Genomic DNA, 20,019 nt, shown 5'->3' with positions numbered 1-20,019 from the left:
CTCATTGGTACAGGGGAAAACTTCCTGAACAGAACACCAACAGCACAGGCTCTAAGAGCAACAACCAATAAATGGGACCTCATGAAACTGAAAAGCTTCTGTAAAGCAAAGGACACCGTCATCAAAACAAAGCGACCACCTACAGATTGGAAAAGAATCTTCACCAACCCTTTATCTGACAGAGGACTCATATCCAGTATATATAAAGAACTAAAGAAGCTGAAAAGCAGCAAACCAAGTAATCCACTTAAAAAATGGGGAACAGAGCTAAACAGAGAATTCTCTGTAGAGGAATACTGAATGGCAGAGAAGAACTTAAAGAAATGCTCAACCTCACTAGCCATTAGGGAAATGCAAATCAAAACAACCCTGAGATTTCACCTTACACCCATGAGAATGGCCAAGATCAAAAACTCAAGTGACAACACATGCTGGAGAGGTTGTGGAGAAAGGGGAACCCTTCTCCACTGCTGGTGGGAATGTAAACTTGTACAACCACTCTGGAAATCAATCTGGCGCTTTCTCAGACAACTAGGAATAGCGCTTCCTCAAGATCCAGCCATACCACTCCTGGGCATATATCCAAAAGAGGCTCAAGTACACAAAAAGGACATTTGCTCAACCATGTTTGTAGCAACTTTATTTGTAATAGCCAGAAGCTGGAAACAACCCAGATGCCCCTCAACTGAAGAATGGATGCAGAAATTGTGGTATATCTCCACAATGGAATATTACTCAGCAATGAAAAATAAGGAAATCATGAAATTTGCAGGTAAATGGTGGGATCTGGAAAGGATCATCCTGAGTGAGTTGTCCCAGAAGCAAAAAGACACACATGGTATATACTCACTCATATAGACATACAACATAGGACAAACCCACTAAAACCTGTGCATCTAAAGAAACTAAGCAAGAGAGAGGACCCTAACTAAAATGTCCAATCCCCATCCGGAAAGGCAAAGAGGATGGACATCAGAAGAAGAAGAAAACAGGAAACAACCTAGGAACCTACCACAGAGGGCCTCTGAAAGCCTCTGCCCTTCAGACTATCAAAGCAGATGCTGAGCCGGATGGGCAACTGTTGGGCAAGTGAACGGAATTTTAGGTAAGAACTGGGAAATAGTAAGAGCTGGAGAGGACAGGGTCTCCACAAGGAGAGCAACAGAACAAGAAAATTCGAACACAGGGAACTTCCAAGAGACTCATACTCCAACCAAGGACTATTCATGGAGATAACCCAGAACCCCTGCACAGATGTAGCCCAGGGCAGTTCAGAGTCCAATTGGGTTACATAGTAATGTGAAGAGGGACTGCCTCTGACATAATCTGATTGGCCTGCTCTTTGATCACCTCCCTCTGGGGGGAAGCAGCCTTACCAGGCCATAGTAGAGGACAATACAGCCACTTTTGATGTGAACTGACAGACTAAGATCAGAAAGGAGAGGAGAACCTCCCCTATTAGTGGACTTGGGGAGTGGCATGCAAGCAGAGGGAGGAGGGAGGGTGGGATTGGGAGGGGAGGAGGGAGGGGCTTATGGAGGGATGCAGAATGAATAAAGTGTAATTGATGAAAAATTTAAAAAAAAGGGAAAAAAAGATTATAAAATATTTTAGAAATAAAAAAAAACAAAAAAACAATGAGTGAATAAGTATAGGCCTATATATATAAACAAAACCAACTGAGTCCATTTCTATTGGCCGTGTGTATAAGATTTCTGTGCTGAACCCTTTTGATAGGATATATAATTAAGGAGCTCTCATCCCTGCCTGAGGCTAATTCCCTCACTTGCAAGAGAATTCTAGTCTTCACTGACCAACAGGAATCTGACCCTGAAGTGATCAAAGCTGTCTTGGACAGGGAACATTAGAAAGCATAGGGTGATAAATTCCTTAGATAACATATGGTGCTGGTATGGCCCTGATGCTGTGGAATTGTAGGGAGGACTATGGACATCGGTCTTAGCCAATCAGTCTCCCTTTGTTCTGTGGGCCTCCCATTATTGACCCTGGATATTTCCTTGGTTTACTTTGACATCTTGAAGTTCCTGCCTCCTCTTTCTAAGCACCATGATTATATGCCTGTTATCATGCCCTGCTTAGGTGGTTTCAAACTCACTTAATGATTTATTAGAATGTTGGGATAAGTGAAATGAGCAGTTACACTTAACTATATTGAGAATCTATTTATGTAGTGAGGTGGGTTCTCACAATATGTAGAATAAGGACAGAAGTCTGATCTAGTACTTCGGTGAGGTGTTAAGAACTCAACGATAAAGGAAAACAGTATTTTTAATAAATGAAAGAGAAGGCTTTAAGCCAGAGGGCTGCATTTGATAAGAGCTTTTTCCCCCTTTACTGGAGTTAGGACCAGAGCCTGTGTTCTGGCTACATTTGCACACAGCCACTCACCCTCAATAAGCCCATTGAAAGAACTGAATTATCTAGATAGACCATGCCCTACTATACTGCAGGAACTCTGGAGGCAAGGGAAGCAGATCTAGTATGTATATTATGTTCCAGGTCAGCCTGAGATTCATAGTGGTAATATTCTTTAAAATGAAAAAAAAAGGGAATACAATGGTTAAAATCATATTAACGGAAATTAAAAATTTATTAACATATTTATTTAGTGTGACTAATTTTGACCAGTGATGAAGATAAAAGGTTATATCTTTCTTCTTACAGGTGAAATTTGCTAATTCAAGACATGTTAAAATATTCAAATGCACCTTATTAGGAGAAGCTCTCCAAGGGTTCATAAGTACCAAAAAATGGGGCAGGAAACCTGCAATGCAAGAGAAGACCTAAAAGTGAGGGAAGTGAAAGTGTTTGTGCAGAGGAGAGATGGAAAGTAGAAAGAGAAGATGGGGGAAGGACAGAAAGAAAGCAAGAGGGAGAGAAGAAAAGCCTATAGAGAAAACACAGTATCTGGGTTATATAGGGAAGAGCCTCTGGGAAAGGGGAAGCCCTTCTACTGGACTGAAGATCTCAGGGTAGAGATGAGGTATGCCAATCATGACCTTTAGAAGGTAGGGACAAAGGGATGCTGGGAGAACCTGGAAGCCAGACCCCTTTGGTCAAAAAGGCACCTCAGAAGCTTGTCCCAGGTGTGAAGTCCAACATATGGTGAGTAATTCATCCTTTAGGTCTTAATAGGTTTACATAGAAAGCAAAAGATACACACAACTAAGTAGTCTCATTAAGCTATTTAATGCAATTTATCCATTTGTAAATTCCACCCCATTCTGAACTCATTTCTTTCCTACAAGGTATTCAGATAATGAGAAAATGTTATTGAGCAGAAAATTTCTCCTCTAGGGCAATCAGTCTTTTCCAACAATGAGATTCCAGAGGAAATTAGTATTTCATGGAGTCCACGGATTTACTAGATGTTCACCCAAGGGAGATTTAGATATGTTTCCTCAGAATATCCTTATTCCTACCAGGCAGAGAGGTTACAGGGATGAAGAGTAGGGACTGAGAAGATGTAAAGTCTAATTTGAGACCACCAAGTTGGAGCTTCCTGGGTAATCTCATTGATAGCCACATGTATCTGCAAAGACAAGGAAAGAGTGGAAGAACTGGAGAGATGACCCACCACAGCTGAGTAGATACAGAGACTACAGTAGGAATACACAGCTTGTCCTCAGGTACAGCCCAAGAATTAATTGCTCTCTGGGGCTTTACTCCTTTCTTTAACATCCAAAACTCCATCCCTAATAGTTCCTTAATGCTCCACAGGTCTTTGTAAATGCCTGATTTCTCCAGCCTTATAGTGACAGCTGTTTGACCCTCAGGTTCCCCTGACAACAACCTCCACAGCATCTGGAGTCTTCACCACTCTGGGCTTCTAACTGAATGTTTTGCAGGCATCAGGGAAGTAGAATACAATCTGTTTCAGAAAAGTTGGTCTTCATGCCTTCAAGTTCTTTTTCTCTCTTTATGGTAGGCAGAATCTCAAGCAGGGGTATACATGTGTCCTTCTGGGCTCTCATTGCTGCCTAATTACTATGTGTGAGTTAAACTCAGTCTTGTGGCTTTGGTCAAGTGGTCAGATACTTTTTAAGCCCTTGTATTGTCAGTCTCTGTCCTGATCATTTTTGGATTCTTCCATATTGTTGTGAAGATTTTGGCTCAGAAATTTCTTTAAGCACCAAGCCTAAGTCACTATCTTATTCTATCTTCAATTTTTTCTGGGTCATTAGGGCTGAGTTAAAGATAAATTGAGGATCAACCTTTCACACCTTACTGCTATTCATGACATGTTTATGGGGCTAAATAGATGGTTCAGCCCCTAGGAGCATTGGATGCTCATTTTCATTTGCAAATAAGATGTATCAGTCAAATCACCCTGATTTCCTCAATTATTACCTGCCAATATGTTTACAATGTGAAAAGAAGACAGTATTTTATTGATGTAATATCTCAACTAATCTTATTTGAGCATCAGGGAAAGGTTTTTTGGTGTCCAAAGCTGGCAGCCTGACCTCAATCATCATATAAAGATGGCCAAAGGAGATGCCACAAAGTTGTCTCCCACTCTGTACATATCTGTCATTGCCTAAAACCCCATAATCACACCACACACATTATCTAGAACCTTTGTATATTTCCTATAGAATGCAGTATCGGAAATGATGACATACAAATGGATAATTAGGAGGAATATACAGAATCATGGAACATCAAATCATATTTACATATTCCTATCACTATATCTATAGTGAGATATACAGTTGATTTCTGATTATACCACTTCACTGTATCTCTATACTTGAAAACAAAAAGCTTTCATTTACCATATAAAATACATTCATAGGGTTTCTCTCTGGTATGATTCATTCATGATAATGAAGCCTATAGAATTGTACAAAGGTTTCATCATATTAAATACATTCATAAGATTTTCTCTCCAGTATTATTTCTTTCAGGCTTTGAAAAAAACGTGACTTGCAAAGGCTTTACTGATTATATTCATAGGGTTTCACTCCAGTATGAATTCTTTCATGCCTGAGATCAAAGCAATGTGCAAGGGCTTTACCACGTTGATTGTACTCATAGGGTTTCTCTCCAGCATGTGTTCTTTTATGCTTTTGGAGACTACCGACTTGCAAAAAGGCTTTATCACATTGAGTACATTCGTAGGGTTTCTCTCCAGTATCAATTCTTTCATGCCTTTGGAGATCAAAGTAATGTGCAATTGCTTTACCACACTAATTACATTCATAGGGTTTCTCTGAAGTATGAATTCTTTCATGTCTCTGGAGACCACTACAACGTGCAAAAGTTTTGCCACATTGATTACATTCATAGGGTTTCTCTCCAGTATGTGTTCTTTTATGCGTTTGGAGACTACTGGGTTGTGAAAAGGCTTTACCACATTGAGTACATTTGTATGGTTTCTCTCCACTATGAATTCTTTCACACCTCTGGAGTTTACAGCAAAGTGCAAAGGCTTTACCACACTGATCACATTCATAGTGTTTCTCTTCAGTATGTGTTTTTTTTTTTATGATGGTGAAGACCACTGCGTCGTGAAAAGGCTTTCCCACACTGATTACATTCATAGGGTTTCTCTCCAGTATGAACTCTTTCATGCTTTTGAAGATAACTATGACATGCAAAGGTTTTACCACATTGATTACATTCATAGGATTTCTCTCCAGTATGAATTCTTTCATGCCTTCAGAGATCACTGCAATGTGCAAAGGCTTTACTACATTGACTACCTTCTTAGGATTTCTTTGGAGTGTGAATTTTTTCATGCCTCTGGAGATCACTGCAATGTGCAAAGTCTTCCTCACATTGATTACATTCACAGGGTTTCTCTCCAGTATGAAATCTTTCATGTTTTTGGAGATCACTGCAGTGTGCAAAGAATTTATCACATTGATTACATTTGTATGGTTTCTCTCTATTGTGTGTTCTTCTATGCATTTGGAGATTTCCATGTTGTGAAAAGGCTTTCCCACACTGAGAATGTTCATAGGTTTTCTCTCCAATATATGTTCTTCTATGTATGTGGAGTTTACTGTGTTGTGAAAAGCATTTACCACGCTGATTACATTTGTACGGTTTCTTAGAAAATCACACTGGAGAGAAAATCAGTGTGATGTGTGAAGGCTTTACCATACTGGTTAAATTCATAGGGTTTCTCACAAATATGTGTTCTTTCATTCCTGCAAAGATAATTGGTATATGGGTAAGCTTTATCATATACATTACAGTGATGTATATTTTTGTCTGTGTGAATTAAGTTTGCAATTTGGTCTAATTGTAAAATGAAGTTAAATCTAAACCTTTTATCACTTTGTTTACATTCACACTTTCCCCCTTGATTGTGGGTGTTTCAAACCTTTGAAGATACCTCTGATGGTAAGAAACTTTATGTCATGGCTCACTTATAGCATCATTTTTCTATAAGTGGTTTTTCACATATTTAAAAACAATGAGAAGAACTCAGCTTTACCACAGTGGTTACATTCATAAATGTTCCTATAATTGGAGTCACACTACATTTGTAAAGTGAACCAGGGTAAACAAAACAATTTCTACAGGGCTAGTAATCATAGGGATTTTCTGTAGTGTGATGTCTTTTTTTTATAATTTATTTAATTTTATGTGCATTAGTGTGAAGGTGTCAGATCCCTTAGAATTGGGAGGCATAGACAGTTGTGAATTGCCATGTGGATGCTGGGAATTGAACCTGGGTCCTTTGGAAGAGCAACCAGTGCTCTTAACCACTGAGCCATCACTCCAGCCCCCTGTAGTGTGATTTCTTTGGCTATCTTCCCAGTGAGTTTGGAAAACTAAATATATTGGTTTATGTCCCAACCTGTGGGACTTCAACGAGTTCCTTAAGAAAGGGGTAGAAGGAATGAGGAGGGGGCAAGAAACACAAGAAATGAAGGCTAAGTCTGTTTGTCGATCAAAGCCTCGTTTATTAGAAATTTTTACCCAACTTATATAGGGAGAAGTCAGGAAAAGGGGAAAGGCTAAATTACGGCTGCAGGAGATAGGAAGAGTGCTTTCATGGGTTGAATATTGCACCTGCAACATACCATAAGGATGTTTTCTTATGATATCTCACAGATGCTCTTAAACTAACAGACGGATGTCCTCACAAATCTATCACCCATGGTTTAGGGTCCTAGGTAACTCTTTCACTAAATAGCTTTAGGTCTGCACTAAATTACCTTTGCTCACTATTTGGCTTTGGCTTCAGTAAATAGCTTTGTCTCCACTAAATAGCTTTGGCTCACTATTTGACTTTGGCTTCAGTAAATAGCCTTGGCTCCCAGCAAGTTTAATTTATTACTAGTCTCATGCTTTGACTAGACTTTCTGAATGTGATACAAGTTAATAATTCATTTGTTAGTAATATTGAATGAATACATGAATAAATACAAATTTATAGTATTGTCACTATCATGTTTTCTGTTGTACACATGTATAGGATAATTTAAATTGCAATAGACTATGATGATGTGCACATGAGCCCACTCAGGAAAAGTGGGCTTTACTGGACCATTCCCAAAATATCTCTACAAAGATGCAATGATGGAGACCTACAAGATCATCAGTGCTATTGGGGAGATAGTGAATATTCTTTAACAGTTTAGTTAATAATTTAGTTATGAATAATTATTAATAGATTAAATGTAAACTTGCACTCAAAGTAAGGACTACTATATATCTTTTCCTTGTTCTGGGAGAGAGATATATTATCCTTTCCATATCCCTATGATCATATGGCTTGTACCAATTTTGACAAAGGATATACTTATTAAAAGACCAACAAATGAAACATTTCCATATTCACACAGTATTATGTCAGATATCCTGGCTCTAGAGAAGCCAGTGGTTATGTGAGCCTCCTGAGTTGGGTGTTGGTATCTGAATTCAGGTGAACCTACAAAGAATCCTTGGACATATGACATTCATGGACAGATCAAGTAAAAACAGAATGCCAATGTCTTTAAAAGACTGAATTTTGTTGATCATAGTAAACTGTACTTTCTGCAAACTGTGTAGTTACATACATAAATCAAAGATATGTAATAATGTAAAGGTATATTAAAAAATAATACCAATTCAGTTTCATTATAATAAAATTGAAAATAAATGAGCATGTCTGGAAAACAATTGTTGTCTAATCTGAATCTATATCAAAATACTGAGATTTAGATTCAAAAGAACAGAACATATGTCAGAAACAATAAAAGTCTGCTGAAAACCAGAGAGGTTATGAGATTTTGGGGTTGAAATCTGACACAAATTCAAAAGAAATCCTTGTAGTCAGGATGAGTACCATAAGTGGATGATATAGACATGATCTGGATGAATCAAGATACAACACTTCCTGAAACCATTAGTTTATCATGAGAATCATAATAATCATTTAAAAATATCTTTACAGTGGAGCCTGGAATTGGAGAAACTTACATTGGGCAAGAATTAACCTTTTATCTCCTGGCACTAAGCAAAAATGGCTACAGCAATTTGTAGACAAACTACTGAAGTGTACACATTCTGTAGTAGTCAGGGGGAAAAACCATTGTGATGTCAACATTCTACAGCTCATGCCATAACTGACAAAGTAACACATGCTTTTCATTTCTTTCAAACTGTTGACTTTAAAACATTGATTTTGAATAAAATTTGAATCACATGTGTTTGGAAGAAATAACATTTTCATGACCATATGTGTGTGTGTAATAGATATATGATATACTTGATGGATGTTAGATAGAAGGATAACTGTAATAATATGTGTGCAACAATAGGAGTAATACTTGTATAAAACATCGTGATAGGCTAGGTCGAAACAGAAGGGGAGGAGGACCTTCCCTATCATGGACTAGGGGAGGGGCATAGGGGGAGAAGAGGAAAGGAGGGTGGGATTGGGAGGAGGTGAGGAAGGGGGGCCATGGCCATGATAAAATTTGAATAAATTGCAATAAATGATAATAAAAAATACTAAAAAACAGTAATGTAAAAAAAACAGTGAAATTTATATTCATCTCCAAAGATTATCAATTCCTAATTCTTTTAACCTGTTAAAGGTCCATGTGAAGAAAGGCAGCATGCAAAATCATTAAGACTGTTAACCTTAGAGTCTAACACATGTAAAAATCACAGCATACTTTAAAGATGAATGTGTTTTACTGAGATATAGTCAGAAAGCTTCATGCACAGAGAAGTCAGAAAGTTTTGAAGAGTGAAAAGGATTGCACATACTTATTCATATATAGTCAATTTTGTATTTTAATCTTAGAGAAAAAGAATTGTGACTGAAACATGGGAGCTACTCTGTAAATTTCACAATAAAATATGCAGTATACATTGGACATATAATAATCATGAACAAATCATTCAAAATTAGAATGCCTGTCTTTAAAATTATTGTATTTGGTGGATAGTAATAATTTTTGCCTTTTGCCAAGTGTGTAATTTTATTAATACATGTAATTATACAGTTCTAATTAAGATAGAAAAACTCTACCAGACTGCAAAACTCTTAGTAAAGATATTCTGCTGACTTATTATTATTTTAAAAATATGATACATTTGAGTATGGAAAAAACACATCAGAAGGAAATCTATAAGTGGCGTGTGATAACTAAACCCATTACTTTTTCAAAGGACATAAACAGTTGTGAAGAAAGTAATCAGGCTTTCCTAATATTTTAAACTAGTTAGGTCCCAGGAGGTGCATATATGAAAAAATGCCAGTCCTGGACCTGCTCAACATGCAATATCAAAGGAATTCTGGTGATTAGAAACAAGCAAGAAACAAACAAACATGAAAAAAACAGCATTCATCAAGAATCTGTGAAATAGTTCTTGTCCAGCATGAATAGTTCATGCTCTAACAAAAAGGGAAATATGGTTCTCTATTGAACTGTGGCTCCTATCAGAATATTAACACCCATGGTGGCCACCCATTCCATGAAGGGGAATGTACTTCTTATACATCTCAAAACACCCATCTAGATTCTTGTGTCTTTTCATCTCTTTCTGCGCTATCTTAATTTCTTAAATTTTCTTGAAATACTCTGTTTTTTTCCCCACTAATTAACTGATTTATTAATTTTACATCTTCATCACAGGCCCTTCCCTTCTCTCCCCACATTCCCACCACCATTCTCTCCTCCCCCATTCTCTCTTTCTCTTTGGAGAGGCTCCATATGTGTACCAACCCACCCTGACACATCACATCAGGCAGGGACTAAGAACATTCTCTCTCACTAAGAAAAGGCAAGACAAGACAGCACAGCTAGGGGAAAGGGAACTAAGGGCAAGCAACAGAATCAGAGACAGCTCTCAGTCCAATTGTTAGGGGACCCACATGTTGACCAAGATGCACATCTGATACATATGTGTATGTGGACTGAGGTCCAGCCTGTGCATTTATGAAAGCACAGTTTTTCTCTGTCTAAGCTATCTCTACTTTTCTCCTAATAGTCTCCATTTTCTTCGAGACAGTCTTGATCATATCAAGTCTGCTTCTTTTTCTCTCTGCTCTGAACTCTTTCAGGTACCTTTGAACATTTTCCCTCTCTGCTCCATAATAAAATTATTCCCTGTAATAATGGAGTGGTTGCTATTTTGCTAGTTTCTTTACTGTCTCTGCTTATACCATTTGAATATTTGAAGTATATATTTTATTAAGTGATTATTACTATGCCTAAATCATGTTACATCATTCAAGGAATATGAACTGAGAAACCATAGTTTTTACTTGGGAAGGATTAAAGATCTCTGTGAATCAAAGAGTCAAAGAGAGACATCAGCCAATGTTTGTCATCAAACACATCAAGCAATAATGTCAAGGTATTTTATAAAATATTGCCAATTCAGTTTCATGATGAAATTCAAATTAAATGAGTATGTCTGGAAAGCTGTTCCTACTTAGCTGAATCAATTTTAAATTGATTTTAAATTTTAAATTTTAAATTTCTCAAAACACAATTTTGAGAAATATGTGTTTGAAACCAGAAAGCTGTTGGATTTTGGGCTGAAATCTGAACAGTTTCAACAAAGATTTGTTGTCATAGTGGGTAAAATAACTAGGTGAAACAGAAAATAATTTCTTATAACTTGGCAGACAGTTTTGAAGATACATAGATATCATTCTCTTGTATAATAACTCAGAGCATACCTCTCTGACATGACTTTGTTTCTTTGGGGGAATGGTATTGACTATTGCTAACAGGAGTAGCTTTTTAAGAAGCAACTGTTAAGGATTAGTTCATATGTTCTAGAGAAATCAAGACAGAACACTTCCTAGAATCATTAGTCTATAATAAGAATCATAATAGTCATTTTAAAATACCTTTACAGTGGAGGCTGGAATAGAGAAACTTTCACTGGACACAAAATAATCCTTTTCTTTTTTGGTGCTAATCAAAACTGGCTACAGCAGTACAGCAGTTTGTAGACAAACCACTGAAGTGTAAACATTCTGTAGTAGTCAGGGTGAGAAACCACTGTGATGTCAGCATTCCAAGGCTCATGCCATAACTGACAGTGTGACACATGCATTTCATTTCCTTCAAACTTTTGACTTTAAAACATTGTTTTTGAACAATTTTTAAATATATTTTAAACCACATGTGTTTGGAAGAAATAACAGATTGTCACAACCATATGTGTGTGTAGGTAATAGATATAGGATATAGATGATAGATAGACAGATGACTGATGTTAGATAGAAGGCTAGATAACTGTCATAATACATGTGCAACAATAGGAGGAATACTTATATTCAGTTGAAGGAGATAAAGTGGAAAGGACACCGTTGAACAGAGTCAAAACTGATGCAGACCTTCAGATGTATTCGCCCATCAAAGAGATTGCTGTATAAGCCAGACAGCCTGAGCTACACCCCAAAACCCTCAGGAAAAGTAGGGACAGAAACAGATGCCTCCATGGTCCCACTGACACTTCAGGGAAACAGCAGATGGAGACAGGAGAGCCTGCAGCAGTAAGACTATCCAGCCCAGGTCACGCAAAGGCACACAGCAGAAGGGTCTGTTGCAAACACAGTGGAAGGTGAGGACTGACACCCGAGGCTGTCCTTCAACCTCTGGACATGCTGTGACATGTTACCATGCATGCATATCCCAAGCATATACTCCCATGCATATGTGCGCACACACACACACACACACACACACACAGTCTCTTTCCCCCTCTTTGCTCACTAGAGAACAAGGTGCCTGGACTATTTCAAAAGGCAGCAGGGATATGGATGGTAGCAAATAGCTGTGAACCTAGCACTTGGAGGCAGAGGGAAGTCTCTGTACTAGATTTCAAAAGAGCCACGAAAATAAAATTTCAGAAAGACAGTTGATTATAATTGGTATGTTTAAAAATACCTATAAAAGACATGTTCTGGGTATCAAATTTGATTTTGAACATGATTATTATATAACAGCATGAAATGATCTTCTTTTCCCAGTTATGAAAATGGAACTGCCCTGGGCAGGAACAAGTCTCTGCCATGTTAGAGTGACAGATGATGTGTTTGGGATGAAATGTCCCTTCTCACTTTGTATCCTTGGCGGCCTGGAACTCACTACATAGAACAGGGATCCCCCTGGCCCTGCCTGCTAAATGCTGTGATTACTGTCTTTTCATTTGAAATAGAATCTTACTATGTAGCCCAGGCTGGCTTCAAATAATAAAAGAGGTGAACAGCAGGATTACTTCCATAGCTGCTTTATCAGTCAGGTTCTATAACTGAACACATTGAGGTATGGCTTCCTATAGTCATTCAACTATTTTAAGCCTCACTTTTATATCAAGTAAAATAAACCTTTATTCAAATGCTGGCAATTTTAATCCCTGAACTGCACATGATATTTAAGCGATGTTTGAAAATCTTAAGAAGGCTAAAGAGGAGAAAGCCCTCAGGAGGCAGAAGGATCTCTGAGTTCCAGCCTGACCAGGACTACACAGTAAGACCCTGCCTTAAACAAAACAAAACAAGCAAAAACCAGGCTTCAACTGCCCCTGCCCAGCACTGAGGGATGAAAAGGACTGAAGGAACAGGGTGACTCACTGGGCTCCCACTCTCTTCAGTTTTCACTTTTCCTCTTCCCGTGGTGCTGGTGAGCCAACCTATTATGCACACCAGGCAACTGCTTCACCAACTCAACCACATCCCCAGCCTTCACGTGTGGTCATTTCAGTGTCCAGTTAAAACGGGGTCTGGAGACAAGGATGCCTGAGTTTGAATCTTGGCTTTGACACACACATAACAAGATGCTGGGCCACTCATTCCTCATTCCACATGTAAAGTAGGTCTCCAAGAGACAGAAGGATTAAATGACATAGCATATAAAAGCATGGCGGAAAAAAACTAGCCCCAAACTGATCCTAGTGACTCAGTTCTCTTGTCTTCTTGGTTGGAAGCCCAGCCTTTAATGGTGGAGCAACCTTGCTAGCCCAGTAAAGTAGTTCTCTGTGATTCATCTGGTTTCTCATTGCTCTCATTACCCAACCCAGCAGTACCAGTTGCTCCAACAAGTTCACCCTACCAATGTTCAGACAACCTCCATTCGAAATATCAGCTTCACCATTCTACACTTCCTGTAGAGAAATTATTTTGAGTTAACAGTAGATACCTAGATCAAAACACTATTATGACAAAGGAGTCTGCAGTTTTCAAAAGGATCCCCCAAATGTGAACCGCAGACACACTGGTGGAGGCCCCAGATATTCTGTGGCAGGAAGCAGCCAGTGATTCGTTGTATTAGGGCAAACTCCACAAACCAGTACCTTCTAGAGCCCCCAAATCCCAAGGCCACAAGCAAGTGAAGATAAAAGAGGGTACAAACCAAGTCATATTCCTAAATTAGGCAGTAGGTAGGTAGGAGGGGGACTCCTAAGCCACAGCACAACAACAGATGGCTTTATAATTAGAGATTCTAAGCTAAGATTTGTTAAGCGCCTATGAGGTTCACCACAGTGTTAAGTATTTGAATGGGGCCATAAACAAAAATGAATGTGAGTCCTCAAGTCCGAGAAAAGAGGAGAGGAGGACAGATATGCATAGACTGTCTCTAATGCACAAAAGCATTAGGAATGGCTATTTTTTAAATTTAATTTTATTTATGTATTTATTTATTCACTTTGTATCCCTGCTGTAGCACCAGGAATGATTCTTATTTATTCTCATATTATTTGAACAGCTACTCCAAGTCAGGAATTACCATCAGCAACTTGAACTCACAGGGACCTAACAAAACCAAACAGACTAAGAATGTTATTACTGCAGCCCAGGATAACTGAGGCACCAAAGAAGCCAACCTTTCCCAGGTCAGCTGGTAAAGTGAGCAGGAGTCATATGGGCACTCAAGAACTCTATGCCATGAGCAGGGGCATAGATAAGGAACGTTCAGGGATAGGCTAGAGCAAAGGAATCTTAAGGTGACTCCAGAAAGATGGCTTTTCTCTTGAAGGAGGAGTGATTGCAGGGTGCTCTAGGCAACCAATCCATTGTGAGCAGATGCCTTGGGGAAGATGGGCCCCATCTAAACTCATTTTAGGGGTCATGGCAGATGCTCACAGCGGGGTACAAATGGCACTGTACTGGTGTCAGGGGCCAAGCTGCTCATTCTCTCACCCGGTAGGAAGGGCAGATGGGAAGTGCTCAAGGCGGTTTGATCTCCATGTGTGTGCTTGGGGGTGGGTGTATGGTAGTGAGTTGGGGGGTGGGAATGTGTGTGCTGGGGGTGTGGGGTGAGTGGGGTTGTATGTGTGTGTTGGGAGTATGACTGGGGTGTGCGTGCTGGAGTAGGTGGGGTGCAAACATCCGGAAGCAGAATCACCGCGAAATATGGAGATCCAGGGACCCTCCGCCTGAGACTAGTGCAGCAGTGCCCCTGGCCCACCGCCCGCGCAGTAAATACGAGGAATGGAGGCAACCGGACAAGACGCTTGGCCCTGAGGCTCCTTAGCCGGGTCAGTGAGGTCAGGAGACCAGAGCGGGCGATTTGTCGACTCTGGTAAGTTGACTCAACAGGCTCCTGCGGGAGAGGATGAACAATAGAGGCCAAGGGAATTGGCCAACGGATACCGAAAGTGCTCAAGGCACCTGCCGGCGGGGCACCACAGGCCAGTGTGCGCAGGCGCTGAACGCAGGGAGCATTGGGGGCAATGAATGAAAGGGAGCCAGAGTCTGCAACAAGTCAGTGTCAGCGCTGGGGCCTGCTTGGGGAACTGGGTGGGAGTCCTACTCCTTTACTTAAAGAAGAAAAATATATACATATACATACACATACACATTCACATATACAAACATACACATATACACATATGTACATATATCATATATACATGCAAACATACATTAATACTTAATACATATATACATAAAAACATATACACACATATACATAATACATATATGCATACATATAATCATACATACAGACATACATAAATACATATATACATACATACACATAGATACATACATATATACATGTATACATATGTATGCACACATACATATATACATACATTCAAACATTTACATATAGGCATAATACACAAATATACATATATACACACATATACATGAATAAACACATATATGCATATATACATATGTATATACACAGATATATGCATATATACATGCATACATACACATATATACATATATACATTCATATATTCATATATACACACATATACATACATACACATAAACATGTACATACGAATATTAGGGGACACTCAGCACACTACCTGGAGCACTTAAGCCTAGAAACACAGAAGGCGAGGGCCAGGGAGATGGCCCAGTGCTTAAGACATGTACCCAAGGTTAGCTCCTGGCACCTATGCCAGGAAGCTGAAGAACTCCTGTAGTTCCAGCCTTCAGGGATCTGGTCGCCATGGGCACCATTCCCTCTCCTGTTGTAAACACATAAGTAAAAAGTAAATCTTTTAACAACAATGAAAAATCAAATACATGTCCGGCATGGTGGTGCGCATCTTCATCCCAGCACTCGGGGAGGCGGAGGCAGGCTGATCTCTGTGAGTTCGAGGCCAGCCTGCTCTACAGTTTGATTCCAAGACAGCCAAGGCTACAAGAGAAACCCTGTCTCAAAAACACAAAAATTATTAATAATAATAGTAATAATAACAATAATAATTCCTTTGAGTGCTCTGTCACGTCCCAGAAGAGAAAAGAGCATCAGATACCAGTGTGGATGCTTGTGAGCTGCTGTGCAGGTGTTGGGAATCGAACTCAGGACTTCTGGAAGAGCAACTGGCTGAGCCATCTCTGCAGCCCCCAAGTGCTTATCTCTTACACTGCTCAGAATCCCCTGCCTCGGGAATACCTTCGCCCACAAGGAACTGGGACTTCGTCCATCAATTAACAATTCAGATTTCTGAATTTCAGTAACCTGACACTTACTAACCAACCATCTTCACACCTAACAACAGACAGCTCAGCATGGCTGAATTCCATGTCATATGATTGGCTTTCTTTTGTGATCCAGTGGCTGGCTGGGAGCTGGAGCTCACTGCCCTGACCAGTATCACGAGAAGAAGGGTCATCTGCCAGTTCCTTGGTGACTAGACTGTAGGTGTTCGTGCCACCATATGTGTGCACTTTGATCTTTAGTATATATATGATAACGTTTACTTTTTTTTTGTTCTTGTTCTTGTAATTGTTTTCAAGACAGAGTTTCTCTGTAGAACAACTCTGGCTTTGCAAGAATTTGCACTGCCCTGGGAACTTGTTCTGTAGACCAGGCTGACCTTGAACTCACAGAAATTCCCCTGCCTCTGCTTCCTGAGTCCTGGGATCAGGCATGCACTGCCACCAGCTGGCTTGTTTACTTTAGAATACATTTTGGTTGCAGGGTATTTGGCAATAGTTATTTATTTATATTTCTGGATTTTTTTTTTTTTTGAGACAGGGTCTCATTATGTGGCCCAGGCTAGCCTTTCTGTTTGTTTCCTTTTTTATGAGATAGGATCTCACCATGTAGCTCTGGCTTGCCTAGAACTCATTATGTAGAGCAGGCTAGCCTTTAACTCACAGAGATCCACGTGCCTCTGTCTCTGCCTCTCAAGTTCTGGGATTAAAGATGAGTGCCACCATACCTGGCTCACAGGCAAGCCTTGAACTTAATAAGTAGTCCAGGCTAGCCATGAACTTTAGCCTCCTTTATGCTGGAATTCTAGGTGTGAGCCACTATACCCTGTAGGAACATGTAATTGTCACTCAGGAGAACCTGTATCATCACAGTCTACTCACAAATGTAACCATTATGGAGTTCATTAGGTCCTAATTGCTTAATTACTATTTAAATGTTTATACTATGGGGAATGGTTTGGGAGATTATTGTTGAGGACTGACCCTTTTGCCATAACTACAGACATTTTAATTCCAGGTCCACCAGCCACATGATCTGAGCTCATTGCTGATGTAAAAGAATCTCTGTACAAGGTCAGGTTTACCATAAACCATGTTTATGTTCAATGAGAAACTATGTGGCCTTGTTTTTCCTGGAAATTTTCTAACCAGAAGCACAGTAGGCCCCAACTTCCAGGCACACTTTCAGGGTCAGCTAGAACTGCCTATTTAGTTAGTAATATAACTTGAGTCAGAGTTAACCACCACCTCACTGGGACCAATCAGCTTAAAGGCTAGCTGATAACACATTGTCTGTTAGCCAAAATGTATTATAATGTATTATTGCCCTTCCCTTGTCTCTGCACTTGGTTTTCCTATAAAAAGACTGCCCTAAGGATAGGTCGATGTCACAGTTTGGTTCCTGAGTTCACTCTGTGTCTCTAATCGTGACTAGTCTTGCGGTATGATCTTCCAATGAAACAACCATCTCTGACTTTGGTGTCTGAGTGGTTTGACCATTCTTGGGAGGTTTGGAGGTTCCACTGAGATTGCCCACTAACCTGGACTACCCCTCAGTTTAATGAGTGAATGCCACCAAAAGGCTGGCTTATCCATAAGGATGTAAGTTATTTTTAACCTCCTTGTTTCTGTCTTGTTTTGGGTACAGTCTAGACACTTGGTGACTCAGAAGAAAGCTGGATGCTATAGAGAAATCTTAATTCAGAACACGGCTGCTCTGGTGGGAGATCACATCCTTCCATGTCTGTGTGATCTGGCTGAAATATAAACAGCCAGCCTTTAATCCAGGAGACAGAGGCAAGCAGATCTGAGTTAAAGGCTAGCCTCGTGTAGAGCAAGTTTCAGGTAAAGAAAAAGTTAGATCCAGAAGTGGTGGTGCATGCTTTTAATCCCAAACAATGAAGGTAAAGTTAGTTTGTAGAAGGAAACAGCCATGTTTGAAAGTGATGTCTAATTGAGTGACAAAAACAGTGATGAATCAGAGAAAAACTTAACAGAAGAGGATGCACCCAACTCTCAGAAGAAGAGAGAGGAAAGGAAAGCTACTTAAGGAGCAAAGGGAGAAAGAAAAGGCAATTTTACCAGGAGAGTTTTGCAGGAGAGGTTGAATGAGAGAACAAACTAGACATAGGAGAAGACAGAATGAACTAGAGAATGAGATTAGAACAGATTGCTGGAGTTAGTTTGAGGCCAACCAGAGTAATTCAGAGGCCAGACTGAATCAGTTACTTGGGAGAAGAGTGTGAGTCAGAGCAGCTGAGTTGAACCAGGTACCGTGGAGCTCAGTAAAAACAAGTAAGAGTGAGCTTATTAAGCAGTAAGTCAGAGAGGCTGAAAACATTCTAGGCCTAGGTTAGATTATATGAAGGCTAGAAGCTTCCAGAACCAGGCCTAGGTCAGCAGAAGAAGGCAATAATTCTGCAAGACAACAACTGAAGCAGGAGAATAAAAGTTCCTTTTACTGGAAGTGGAGGGTACTCCATTTCTCCACCTGGTATAAGAGGACAGATTACGATCCGCCCCTTTAAGGTTGGACTGGATGCTTTTCTGAGAGTCCTAACTCTCAGCACTCTGTCTTTGAAACCCAGTTTTGTCAGTTTCTGTCTGTTTTGTTTAATTGCTTGAACGTTGGTCTGTGTTTCATATTCTGAGAAAAACGCCAGACTTTACCTGCTGACCATTTGGTTACCCTTTTACCTTAGTTTTAACTCTTTTCAATGGTTTTCAGAAAACAAAAGACAGCTAATTTGAGGTAGCTAAAATGGATAAAGTGGATCTGCCTTTGAAGCCCTGCCTCATGCCTGGATCAGCAGGCAGCAAGCCCAGGGATGCCTGGTCTGTACAAGCTGCTCTCAAAGGGCCACCAGCCACTTTCTAGTTCCTCCATGGTACTGACATAGAAACAGACTGGTGGATCAAAGAAACGGAATCCAGAAACAAACCCACACACCTATGGAAACTTGATTTTTTACAAAGGAGCCAAAACCATACAATAGAAAAAAAAAAGACAACATCTTCAGCAAATGGTACTGATCTAACTAGATGTCTACATGTAGAAAATGCAAATAGACCCATATTTATCACCCTGCACAAAACCCAAGTCCATGTGGATCAAAGACCTCAACATAAAACCAGACACACAAAATCTATTAGAAGAGAAATTAGGATTCAGCCTTGAACTCACTGGCACAGGAGACAACTTCCTGAATGGAACACCAACAGCCCAGGCTCTAAGATCAGCAATCATTAAATGGGACCTCATAAAATGAGGCAAGTCCTTTGCTGAACCTAGAGTTTATAGATTTCAACAATCCTAACTACCTAGCATTCCTGGGGTCCCTCTGTTTCTGTGTCCTGACAAGCCAGAAGTGAGTGTTCTTCACTAAAGTTCCCCAGATAATTATTTTTTGAGACAAGATTTTTCTGTGTAGCTCTATCTGTCCTAGAACTTGCTCTATAGACCCTAACACAGAGATATGTTTACCTCTGTCCCCTAAGTATTGGAAATAAAGGTAAGTTTCACCACCCCTGGCTTCCCAGATAACTTAATGTGTATAAATTTATTATTTTTTTCAGAAGTTTCAACAGAAGGTTTTCTTTTATTAAACACATAT

At 39.7% G+C, this 20,019-nt stretch overlaps 1 pseudogene; it reads right to left on the bottom strand.

Moving 5' to 3' along the window:
- Positions 1 to 20,019, bottom strand: part of LOC110555523 (zinc finger protein ZFP2-like) — a 31,825-nt pseudogene that overhangs the window by 10,079 nt on the left and 1,727 nt on the right.

This window comes from Meriones unguiculatus, chromosome 6 (assembly GCF_030254825.1).
Source record: "Meriones unguiculatus strain TT.TT164.6M chromosome 6, Bangor_MerUng_6.1, whole genome shotgun sequence".
In the NCBI taxonomy this organism is placed as follows: Eukaryota; Metazoa; Chordata; class Mammalia; order Rodentia; family Muridae; genus Meriones; species Meriones unguiculatus.
This window is presented reverse-complemented; position numbering and strand designations above follow the sequence as displayed.